At 40.7% G+C, this 13,275-nt stretch overlaps 1 protein-coding gene across 2 annotated transcripts in view; it reads left to right on the forward strand.

The window, feature by feature from the left end:
• PIP5K1B (phosphatidylinositol-4-phosphate 5-kinase type 1 beta) overlaps positions 1–13,275 on the forward strand; it is a 130,086-nt gene that overhangs the window by 40,067 nt on the left and 76,744 nt on the right. The window lies entirely within an intron of this gene.

Raw genomic sequence — 13,275 nt, forward strand, 5'->3', positions numbered from 1 at the left:
CACAGCACAAATTCCTCTGGAAATGCATCTCTGACAAAACCTAGGATTCACAATCACATCACATTGGGAGACCACAGTGACTTCATCTCCAAATTCTGCCCTTTCCCCTTAGCCACCAGTTGTCTGTACTTGGATCTTACGCCAGTTTAATTCCTTTTCTTATACTTACACCCTCAGTTGTTCTGTGTTCAAGGTCCTGTGTTGCATATGCCCTATAGTTTAGTGTTATCAATAAATATGATCATTATGCTCCTGCTTTTTGTGATAATGTTAATTAAAAAATTAATAAATTAATTTTACACAATTTATCCATGCAGGGCTTACTGGTAGCACGCCTTTGCCTGATGCTTTCGCTTTTAACAATGTATCTCTCCGCTTAAGCAAATTTCCTTACAAACCTTGCACTTTCTGTTAATTCTCACCTTCTCCAGCTATTCCATGTAACATTGTTTCATATTTTTTTACAGAAGTCCAGAGGAATCAACTGCATATGTCTAGAAAGTTGGTTACAGGGTGAGCCTGGAAGGACCTGTGTTTGACAGAGGCATTTCATATCATTTCCCATTTAATTCTATATTTTTAAGTAACTTTCACAAGGAGATCTTGCTCTGTTGAAGTCTTGTTTACATTTAAGACCTGCCTGTCTTTTATTGCCCACATAACTTTTCTTCGCTCTTTTATACAGATATTGCATTTACAGTTCTCCACCCATGTGTTGTTGCACTTGGTTTGTTGGGCTGGAAAATACTTGCAGTTCTGACCTGTGACTTCCTGTGCCACTTCCTCCAGAAATCTGGGCTGGGGAAGAGCTTATTTCCTCAGCTGGTGCTTTTTCAGCTACTTGGGCAGTTCCTGTTACCATCTACCACTGCCCTTGATCACAGTGGAAACACTTAGGGAAGATACTCATGTAGATCTGAGGTCAGACAATGCTTGCTAACTCATTCTCATTGCTCAGAGGCTTCACTTCCACTTTTTTCAAAAAAAAACCCAAACCAAAACCAAACATAATAAGGGTGAAGAGGCTTGTGCTGTTCAGCTTAGAAAAGCAAAGGACAGTACCTCGGCTTGAATTGTGGCAATTCTGGTTTTTACTTTGCTCTGCTTTGACCTCTAATGTATAGCACAAGGGCAGCTGTATAACTGCTGTTAAGATGAGACTAAGTAAGTGTATGAAGGACTGTGTGGCATGGGACCTGTGGTACTGGTGTGTATCTTTGACCTGGAATATTCTTACCAGTGATGTACTCCCCTGAAAAACGTCTGGTAGCCAAAGAAGTTGTGTCGTGAGATGTGGTTTCAACGGAGCAATAGTATAGCTGGAAGCAGAATGAGTAACTAACACGCAGTTCAGAAACACAGACATTAGAAAAGTTTTGTAATGTCAAACTTTATGTGGGTATTTAAGGGATTTCTAGTGATAATTCTGGGAGATAATCATCCTGAAATGTGATGACAGTTTCAGTCTCAACCCCACCCCAGGTAAAAGATCACCCTTGCAAAGCAGAGATATTAGTGAAGGAAGAGTTAATGTCATCCTGCCATCGTCTCCTGTTGTGGGACGCACTGGTTCCAAATGTGTCCTGAATCTATGTAGATTAGTTATAAGAGCTATCCATATATTACAAACATTTGTAGTAATGACTGATTTTCATTGTTTTTAAGTTCACCTCAGTTGCATAAAAACGAACTTTCTCCCAGAGAGCATTTCTGACTTCACCCAGGATAAAGCTTTCCAGAATAATAAGCAATCTGTAGACCTATCAGTTGCATTTCTGGGACTTTAGATTCTTCCAATATTGTCTTTATGATTTTGTTCACTCAGCTAAAATAGAGGAAGGTAACATCTTTATCTGAATTAATTAAATCTGCATTTCTTCAATTTCCTACAATAGTCAAGTTTTGGCCCACGTCCCTGGCAGAAAAAAATCTGACTTGCCAGCTGCATGAATGTAAACACTGTGGAGCTCCAAGAAAGTGTCTTACATTACTAAAAGCTTGGGCGAGGCCTTGCATGCGCGTTCCTACAGCATCCTTTCAGGCTCTGAAATGCATAGCTAGACTAAGACAGTGGCATGGTTTCTATTATGAATCATGCTTCGTTTCAGTCACTTTAATCAAAGAACTTAGTTAATGGAAGACAAACTTCACAGATATATGTTCAATGCAGCTTTTAAGGTAGAGGATTCAAATAACTTTGAGATCAAAGAAATCTTAAATTATGCAAACTGTGGCCAGCTCTTTGAGGGTGGGATTTCTTGATTGGTGGTTTAGTTTTGGGTTGGTTTGTTTTGGAGATTTTTTTTTGTTTGGGTTTTTTTTTCAGAAAGAGAGAAACGGGGGGGGGGGGGGAACAAAAGAGAGAGGCTGTGGTTATTTGCTCCATTTCATTCTTGAAGATCCTGAGCAAAGTAGCAAGGGAGCCTGGCAACAAAATGCAGTCACCGGACTGTAACTTCTCTTGGATATCCATCACAGTCTTGTCACTGAAATCTGGAGTATGCAGTAGCCACTTTTTTTCATTTCCTCCTGATATGTTGCAGATTTTGTGGTGAGAAGCTGCTGACACACCTGCAGCTTTTGCATTGCAATGTCATCACTTACACAGTAGTCCCTAAATCTGCTTCCTGACAAAATAGATTTCAGTAGCGTCGTGATGCTTAATACTAGGATCGTGGCAAGAATGGGGTACAGACAGGTCTGTCAAAGCACGTTAAGTGTGTAGAAGAATATCACACCAGAAGACAAAGCAGATATATATAGTGTACCTGTTCTGGAAACCTCCTACAAGGTTACCAAAATCTCTACTTGTAATCTGAAGGCTGCCACACATGTGTACAATTAGACTTTGTTTCTCGTTATTACATATCTTGCGGCTCTTTTGCTTAGCATATTACGAGCACTTTACGTAACCTGTTCAAAATTGCATATCATAAGTGTGAGTCACTTCGCCCCGGAGCAAAGGGAATTTGTCTGAATAAAGGAAGCCAGCTACCTGTTGTTAGAGCTTGCAAACATGTATGAGCAGCATTACTGCATCACTTTTGGCATTGGCTTATACTCTACACCTAATGTCTGCACGTAGGGTACTTATTCTTGCAGACATTGAAACTCCGCTACTGGAGTTTTTGCTGTACTGGGACCTATGTTTTCAATGGCAGACTTTTGAGCACTTTTGAGCACATCTGGAAAGATACTGAAATTACTGTCTTTGGTGGCTTTGCCTGGAGCAGTGGCTACTACCAAACTTGCAGGTCTCAAATTCTTCTTCTCAGAGAGATAGAGAGAAGAACCAAAGCACTTGGATTCATGGCTACTCCTGAAACTTTGGCATACATGTTTTGAAATGGAGGAAAAATGAATTGAAAGCCATGGAGTCGCCTGAATCCAATTTTGGAAAATGAAGTGAGATCACATTCGGCTTGGGTCAGAAAATCATTCTGATAGCAGTTGAGCTGGAAGAATCTAATGTGTGGATGTCTTAACTGTTTCCTGGGAGAGGATCCCGACAAAGTTGTTAAAATTATTCAAAGAACTACAAGAAAACTACTTTCACCAATTTTAAACAGTAATTATATAAAGAGGAAAAAAAAAAGATACAATATTATCAGTTGCACTTGTTTAATGATCTAGCATTTATGCTACCATTCAGCATAGTATGCCAGAAAAAGATAAGGTCTACTATTTTAATAGCACAGTATGCTATTGATATGTATAATTTAGAAAGCTGAGCCAACACTATATAGAGCAGCGTGTAGAGCTGCATTAGTCTGTACTGAGGCATCGCTCTAGGGTACAAAGAAAAAGAATGACAAAAGAACATGGCATAGACCAGTATAATTTCATCTTTCTGAAAGAGAACCCTGAATGGTTCTACTCTTTGCTGCAATCCTTTATTTTTCTAGGTCTATGGGACTGTTTCTAATTACAACTGCATTGTACAAATAAATACCTGTCTGTCTTTCCAGTTATTTTGAGTTATAGATTACCTTATTATAAGAAAAACATTGGGTAGAGTTTTCCTCTCAAGGTCGCAGGTGCTTCTTGCAAAGCAGACTAGCGGCACTAAGGTAATTTTGTAGGAGGAAAGAACAACTTAGTAATAGCCATTCACCCCCCTCAGACTCCACCCCCCCCCAGTAGCAAGATCCAGAGGTGAGGGTGATGGGCAGAAGTCCAGCTTCATGAAGTGTGACCTGCAGCAGCTGGGCAAACATTTGACAGAGAGAAAAACAGTGAACTGAAGAAAGAGTGAAGGAGTACCGTGGCTGTAGTGACCCATGGTTACAAGTTGTGGAGAAAGAGTAAAACTAGTTCAGTCAGTGGGATTTTCTAGTAACTCTATTTTTATGTCCCTGCTTGTGATTTAATGTAAAAGGAAATTGAAAGCTGAAATGTGGCAGCTGCAGAGAGCATGCTGAGATGGGGTAGCCACCTCCAGAAGCTTGAGCAGAAGCAGCTGCAAGAGGTGTTGTTTCAATGGGACTGTAAGCACAGCAGGCACTCAAAGGCGAGAGAGCTCTAGTGCAGAAGCAATGAACTACGCAATAACCACACATACATCTTGAATCTAGTTGCAACTTCCTAATGTTCGAAGAGAGCTCTATTTAAATGTTGCTTGAAGAAGGCATACTGTTTTTCAACCGGCTCTATCCTCCAGTGGTTTGGCTTAAGGATTTACACAATTTATGGAGGCTTAGTATCTTTTCAGGAGCCTGGAAAAGATAAACTCTGTTTGCATGGGAGTGATAGTGTGTGTGGATTCCTGGTACTTACAGAAACCAGTGTAACTGAAGAACATATGCTTACTTGTAGTAGAAAATTCATATCTCACCTAACCCATGTGGCTTAAATCATTTTGACCAAGTGAGTCTCTGGATTTCATTTATTTTTTTTTTTAGCTTCACTGAGAATGCTGCCTGAAGGAAGGCAGCTATTCTACATCAGTCCAGTTCATTAAGTCCCACCAAGCAGCAGAGTGGGCTGGTGAGGGAGATGAGAGCAGGCTTCTCCACAGACAGCAGTAGAAAGAAATTAACTAACGGTAGCTACGTTGTGGGAAGCATGCTGCAGACCAGTGTTAATCAGTGGTGGCTTCTGCTCACATGCCTTTTTCTCTCCATCTCTTACATAGAACTGTGATAACTAGTTATCTCTACCATTTCATTAGGCAGATTTCAAAACCTGTTTGAATGACAGTTGTACAGAGGGTGAAAGAAAGCAAACATCATCTTGCCTTCCGGAGTGATAATGAGGTGGAGTTGCTGAGGCAGAGTTCATTTTTTTTCATTGGTTTATAGCGCCTGCAATAAGGCAGATGTCTTCTGGAAGAATCACCATCTTTGCCCCAGAAAGTTCATAGGCCAAACTTCAGCTGCAATAAAATGCGCTATAAAAAGGGAGAACAGATAAAGAAGGACAAAGTTTACATCCACGCAGTCCTGAGGGATGTCTCTAGGATGTCTACTTTTAAAGAAGGCAAGAATGTTAGAGTTACATTTTTCACGAGCTGCTTGAGGGGAATGCATAAAGATTTAGCAAAGAACAATTGAGAATTAAAAGAAGAATGGGAAAATAACTTTGTGAATGAGAGTAGAGGGGAACTTCTATTAAATTAAATGAAGCCTGCGTCCCACGCAGTTCCTCTCTGCTCATGGTTTGTTAAATGATTTGTTTTCTGTCATTAATAGTCTCATACAAATATGGAGAAAATACCAGAAAACTTGTTTAAAAGAATAAACCTATTTACCATATCTGAAGTCTTTGTTTACTATATACTCAGAATCAATCCTTCACCATCACATCAGCGGTTAGTTAGGTTTGACAGCCATTTACAACCTTCACACTCTAATGGAAATAATTATTGAGCAATGTATAATATACTTACTGGAACTATAATACCTATATTTTTGTCATCCCTGGGTTTTTTTCATTTTTATTAAAGAGTAGGTTTTTCCAATCCTTTCAATAGCCCTGTCCCTAACTTGCACAGTTGTTAAATAACTTCAGTTAATTTTTTGTTATCTGAATGTAAACTGCCTTTACTTACATTATGTGTGTCTGATTAACACCTTTCTTTTATGAAAATAACAAATTTAAATTTTACAAAACTAGCCTGAAAGCAAGTATCTGTAGGAAAAAGCAATGTTAAAATCCTACCCAGTACATTTGTGGGATCATGCACAAACTTAATATCTGATTTGAAAGGATTTAAGTTCTCGTTTATTTTGCTACTCTGAAGAAGGATTTCAGCTTGGAGTGATGTAGAGTGAGTGAAAGATCCATCTGTAGAGAACAGTAGTTAATGAGACAGCACATTTAGTGCTAGAATATTTATCGGTGATGCAGATATTCCATATACCTAACTGTGTTCTGTATTATATTCTGTTTTCATCCTGTAACCTGTTGTTATGCTTTGTGATTCTGCATATAATTTTTCATGTCTACAGGCCTTTTAGCAATGCTGTATGACAAATGTAGAGAAAATATATAGTTACTTTTGACAAAAAGGAGAAAAGGTATGTTTCATCAGAATGAAGACAATATAAGCTTTTATATGCAGGGCTAAAACTGTGGAGAGGCAGTAGACAGGAGGAAGAATTAAATTTCGTTTTGAATATGTTCATATTGTGGACAGCAAGGCAGACTGACTAAAATAAAAAATGTGGGAATACTAAAGGTGGAATTACCTAAGCATTATGAGATACAGTGAAGGAATTTTGTAGCTTGAGGTGAAAAGAACAAAGTCATTACAATAAATCCCTCTATTATTTGCTCTCTGATCTACTACTTGGATATAGAGCAATCTAAAGAGATAGGGTGATCCCATTCTTTGAATGTGGAGCTGGGTTTATCAGAGTCTGTCTGGGAGGCGTTTTGTCTCAACAGTTTAGAAATTACGGGACTTCTCCTGGAGCACTTTATCCCCAGTACATCTTTTCCCTTTGCTGATCTGTTCCTGTTTAACAGGCAACTGGTGGTAGGTGGAAGAGAAATGTCCCTACCTGCTTTGAAGTGCTGGCACTCTGGGGCAGTAGTATAGGGAATGGGCAATTTCTCGGTTTCCATGGCTGCAGGAATTGTAATTTACATTATATTTAATCATACAGTTTCATGCTTTACTTCTCAGTATCTACATAAGGTTCAGGTTAATCTGAATTTGTGTGAAAGTCTTGCTTTTCTCTCCTGAATAACTTTTGTTGAAAACCTAGGGTGGGGAGAAATTGTACCTGATTCTGGTTGTGAACTGGAGAGAAATCCAGGGGTCCCACTATGAAAACAAGAGTGTGCTGGCCATATGGCACAAAGCACTGAACTAGCATAAATTCAGTGTCCATTGAGATGTGTTCAGGAGGTGATGACACATTTTTGAGGAGGTAGGTGTTTTGCTAGTTCAGACTTCCCTTGTCCTCCTGCAGCCAGTAGAAAGACAAACATAACCCCTATCCAATTTGGTTTATACTGTGAGGGTGTGATTTTTTTTTTTTTTTTTTTTTAATTCAGCTGGGTGGCTGACATTAGTGCTTATGTGAATCGGGGAACTGCTGAAAACTTGCAGTTGTATCAGCTCTTTTGTAACTGGTTGACACAAAGAAACTGTTGCTGGCACAGTGGGAAGAGTACCAATGCACACATTTTGGGGTTTGGAGAGGAAGGAGCAGGTCTGTCCTTTTCAACAGTAGCATCAGAAGTGAAAATTAGTGTAAGTCAGTAAGACCTTGGCTAGTCTGAGACGTGAGGTTGTGTGCCTACACCCATTCAAGTTTATACTGTTATATGTTGCCAAAGAGGACAGATCCTGGGACGGCACATTAGGATCCACAGTATCAGAGCCAATAAAAGGTAGTTTAGTCTGAAACTGGCAACATTTTTATGGGTTTGTGTCTTCATTGTCAGTACAAAAACCACCCAAGCACCTGTGCAGTAGACAGTAATACCCTAATCAGCAAAAGAGGATGGTAAAATTTTTGCTTTGTTGTGCCCCTTCAGGTAGCAAAGACGGTTGTTGTCACAGTGTGCTACAAATTTTGCTACAATTCCAATTAGTTTCATATCAGCTGAAGTTTTTTATCCTGCTGATTATTCTCATCCTTTCGTTTCTTAGAGCTTCAGAAGGTGTTGATAATAGGTTAAATGATCCAAGAGTCACTGTACAGTCACTGTATGCTGTCAGCTGTGCAGTTACAACTGAGCCATGGACTCAGGGCCACTTTCTGAACCTCTGCATGAGGTTAATAGGAAGAAAAATTTATTTCAGTCTCTAAAAGAGAGAACTCATGGCACAGAAGACTGCTGAATTTTATTGCTTCCTCTACAGCAGAAGAGTATTCAAGAAGAATTGAAAGGAATAAGGGGCTTAGGTTTGAAACTAGATTTTACTGCCTTCATGGGCATTAAATGAGGTGCCTGAGTAAGGAAAAATGCATGAGAATTCAATTTTTCCACTTACCTTTGTAGATTCCAATAAATATTTTTGTAGTAATAAAATGGATGCATCAAGAACATTTCCCCTAAGGCTTGAGGAGCGCTTTTTTATCTCTTCCTTGGATTCCGTTCTTAATCACAAAATAATAATAATAAAAAAGTTAGACCAAGACAAGTGTTTGTATTGAGACAAATTTCAAGGCTTGTTTTGTTTTCATTTTAAGGCTCGTGAAAACAAAAACTTGTCATTTGTTAAGGGGATATGGGGTGACCAGCCTTTGTTGGGGTTAGTTTATAACAGTGGTTATAAACAAACAATTGACTTGGGGCCAGCAATTGCCTTCAGCCTGCTGTAACTGCTATCAGTTCGTTTTGAAACAGTTGTTAAAATACACTGAATGATTTCATAACATTACTTTTCTGTTAAACCCATTGCTGTGATTGCTGCAGAATTGATGTGTGGTTACTAATGGCACTCTTGAATAGCGGTGGAAATTAACAAGCAGGTAACCTTGTAGGTAAGGTCTGCACCACACTAGTAGAAGGCCTTACATTCTGCCCTTCAGAGACTGCAGGTCTTCTTTTGCATTTGAGAAGTACTACAGAAATTGTTTATAAGCTTGAAAGGTGATCCAGAGTTCTAATCTTGAAATCACATTGCCATGGGTTTTTTGGGTTTGTTGTGTTTTTTTTCCAATGGCTTATCCTCTCTCATTAATAAAATACAGTACTGTGCTATCTGCTGCTCTTTCCCTTGCTCTGGCAGTGAACAAGATAGGCATCCAGCTATGAAGCAGGAACTCTATTTGTATGTGTATTGGTTTGATCAAAGTTACGTAATTAGTGCTTTTGTTGGGCATTAATCATTCATGAATAGAGGCCTTTCAAGGAAAGAAAAATATGAATCTTCTTATGACACAAAGCCAAATTGTTTTAATAGCCAAAGTAGCAGTCTAAGAATGGTGGTGTTGTTTGTTTCCACCAAATTGCCTGTTCTGCACTGTTACGCAAGTGCAAGTTCTGCTTGGTGTGCAGTCTTAATTATTTAGGAGCTACACATCTCTGTTCTTTCTTTTCTAAAAATAAGCAGTCACTCCAGCATATGCTGTTCCGAGAACTATAACAAGAGTAGTTTTGTGTCCTTGAACCCTTTCTTATGTAATTTCCACTCCTGAAATGTTTTTGTTCAAGTGCTGAAGTAGATCTGACCGTGAAAGTTCTGGTGTTCTTTGCTTCCCCTGATACAGTCTCGTGCTTGTTTGGTGGATGGGAGGTGAAACCTGAAAACAGGCTCCAAAATGGTATCTTCAAACTGGTGAAAATACATCATGCCAAGGGAAGATAGTCCCTTCCTGATGGCCTTCTTTCCCTTTCCAATGGTTTTCTTTATTCACTCCTTCCATCTTTTCTTAAGAATTCCTTTCTTGACTAATTTCTTACTTTGACTCAGTTCTGACATTTTTTTTATCCATCCAGCAGGATTGTCTAGTCAGCATGAGAAAGTTTCAGAGGTGGTCTCAATTTACATATATACAGCATCTATCACAATTTGGCGCTGTCCTTTTGAACCCTTCTCTCCCCTGCAAGCCCTGTTCGTTGAATTTAAGTCATTTTACTCTATGTGTATAGATTTTTATACAGAGATTTTTCTTTCCGCATCCCTTTCATTTCTGTCTGGATTCTGCCCAGTTAATACACCTCATGCATTGACTGTTAAGCAAAACTTAATAAATACATTTGTATTCAGAATCTGCATTTAACTATTAGCCTGCACTGTGATGCCTTGGTATGCATGTACAATCGCCTGGAATTTGTGACTGTTTTTTGCAGAAGATAATACATGCTGTTTCAAACTCCTGAAGCAGTTTGAATGTCCAGTTAGATTGGAAATGTCTTGAGAGGATCATGATGGATGGCTATAGGCTGTTTCATAAAGACAGGCAGGGAAGAAGAGCAGGAGGAGCCGCGCTTTATGTTAAGGAGAACCTTGAATGTATAGAAGTTAATTATGGTGATTGTGGAAGCCCTATCGAATGCCTCTGGGTCAAGATCAGACGGGTTGTCTCCAAGGGGAATCTTACAGTAGGCATCTGCTACCATCTTCCAAACCAAGACGATAAGGCCAACGAAGCAATATTTGGGTCACTTAAGCAAGCTTTCAGTCAACAGAACCTGATTCTTATGGGTGACTTCAACTACCCAGACATTTGTTGGAAGAACAATACAGCAGCTTACATGTCATCCATCAAGTTCCTGGAATTGGCGTAGAGGATTGCTTCCTCATACAAATGTTAGATGTGCCAACCAGGAATGAGGCACTGCTGGACTTGCTACTCACAAACCAAGAAAACCTGCTTTGTAATATCTCGGTTGGTGATAGCCTTGGCCGCAGTGATCACCATATTGTGGAGTGTGGGATCCTGCTGAGCAAGCTGAAGGTTAGTACTACTAAGACAAATGTTTTAGATTTTAGAAGAGCAAACTTCAGCTTGCTCAGAGCTAGTTGGGAGGGATTCATTGGGAAGCTTCCATGGAGGATAAAGGAGCTAGCGAGTGCTGGGAGTTTTTTAAGAACGCTCTCCTGGAAGCACAAAACCAGTTCATCCCCTTTAAAGGTAAGGGAAGCAGGTGGAGCAAGAGACCCCCTTGGCTTAACTGTGAGCTTCTGAGTCTGCTCAAAACCAAAAGAGAAGCATACCAGAGATGGAAAAGTGAACGAATACCCATTGAGAACTACAAGGGCATTGCCAGGGTGTGCAGAGATGCAGTTAGAAAAGCAAAAGCTCAGCCTGGGTTGAAATCGTTCAGAGATGTCAAAAACTACACGAAAGGGTTCTTCAGGTCATAAACAACAAGCAGAAACAGAAGGAAAATACTGGCCCACTGTTAAACAGGAGAGGTGAATTAGTCACCAGCAACGCTGAAAAGGCAGAGGTTCTCAACACTTCCTTCACCTCTGTCTTTACCATCACCGTTGGGCTCCAGGCCTTGGGAACAAAAATCCAGGTCGATGCAAACGCAGACCCACCGTCAGTGACGGAAGAGTTGGTATGTGAACTGTTACAGGAGCTTGACCCCTACAAATCAATAGGCCCTGACAATATCCACCCGAGGGTGTTAAGAGAGCTGGCTGATGTCATTGCGAGGCCACTCTCCATAATCTCTGAGAAGTCATGGAGATCGGGGGACATCTCAGAAGACTGGAAGAAGGCTAATGTCATCCCCATCTACAAGAAGGGCTTAAAGGAGGATCCAGGGAATTATAGGCCCATCAGTCTTACTTCAGTCCCTGGGAAAGTTATGGAACGAATCCTCCTGGGGACTATCACAAGTCAAATGAAACACGTGACTGGGAAAAAACTAGCACAGATTCACCAGGGGCAAATCGTGCTTGACAAACCTGATTGCCTTCTACGACAAAGTAACCTGCTCAGTTGATGTGGGGTGAGCGATGGACATTGTCTACCTGGATTCCTCCAAGGTTTTCGATTTGGTTTCCCACAGCCTCCTCCCAGAGAAGCTGATGCGTTACGGTCTAGACAAGTGGTCTGTGCGGTGGGTGGGGAACTGGCTGACAGGCTGCACCCAGAGGGAGGTGGTGGTAAATAGCTCCTTTTCAAACTGGCAACCTGTCACAAGTGGGGTCCCCCAGGGATTGATATTGGGCCCAACACTGTTTAATATCTTCATAAGTGATCTGGATGATGGGATCAACTGTACCCTGATGAAGTTTGCTGATGATACCAAACTGAGTGGGGAAGTGGACACTTTGGAACGGAGAGCCACCTTGCAGGAAGACCTGGATAGGCTGGAAGAGTGGGCTAACAAGAACCTTATGAAGTTCAACAAGGGCAAGTGTGAGGACTTGCACCTGGGAAAACTTAATCCAGGAATGCTCCCCAGTCTGGGGTCCCCAGCTGGGGAGCAGCTCTGTGGAAAGGGACCTGGGGGTCCTGGTGGACAACAAGCTCAATACCAGTGAACAGTGTGCTGCTGCAGCAAAGAAACCCAACAGGATGCTGCGTTGCATCAACAAGGGCATCACCAGCAGAGATAAAGAAGTCATTATCCCACTTCGCTCAGCGCTTGTCAGGCCACACCTCGAATACTGTGTTCGGTCCCTGCTATACAAAAAAGATGTGGACAGGCTGGAGGGGGTCCAGTCAAGGGCCACAAAGATGATCAAAGGACTGGGAAGCCTGCCATATGAGGAAAGGCTGAGAGAACTGGGTTTGTTCAGCCTTGAGAAAAGAAGGCTTAGGGGAGACCTTATCACCATGTTCCAGTATTTAAAAAGTGGCTACAAAGAAGATGGAGACTCCCTTTTTGCAATGAGTCACATGGAAAACATGAGGGGTAATGGATACAAGTTAACCCTGGGGAGACTGCGATTGGGCACAAGAGGAAAATTTTTCACAACGAGAACAATCAGCCATTGGAATGATCTCCCCAGGGAAGTGGTGGATTCCCCAACATTGGACACTTTTAAGATTCGGCTGGACAGGATGCTAGGCCATCTTGTCTAGACCATGCTTTTGCCAAGAAAGGTTGGACCAGATGATCCTTGAGGTCCCTTCAACCTGGTATTCTATGATTCTATGATAAGAATAGAACCCAATTTCTAAATTATTTGGGTAATTTGAAAAGTCTCAATCTGTACAATCAAAGAATTCATTTTTGTAGCTTTTGCTACAACATAGTGTTTCTTTTAAATCTCCTAATTGAAAAGCAGTCATCTCTCTGAGGTCTAGGAGATAAAGATGACATGGTGTTATTATGAAAATGATTAAGACTTTAGCATGTTACTGATAAAGAACAGAAATCTATTTTTAGCAAACTCATGCTTGAATT

Source organism: Calonectris borealis, chromosome Z (genome assembly GCF_964195595.1).
Source record: "Calonectris borealis chromosome Z, bCalBor7.hap1.2, whole genome shotgun sequence".
NCBI classification, from domain to species: Eukaryota; Metazoa; Chordata; class Aves; order Procellariiformes; family Procellariidae; genus Calonectris; species Calonectris borealis.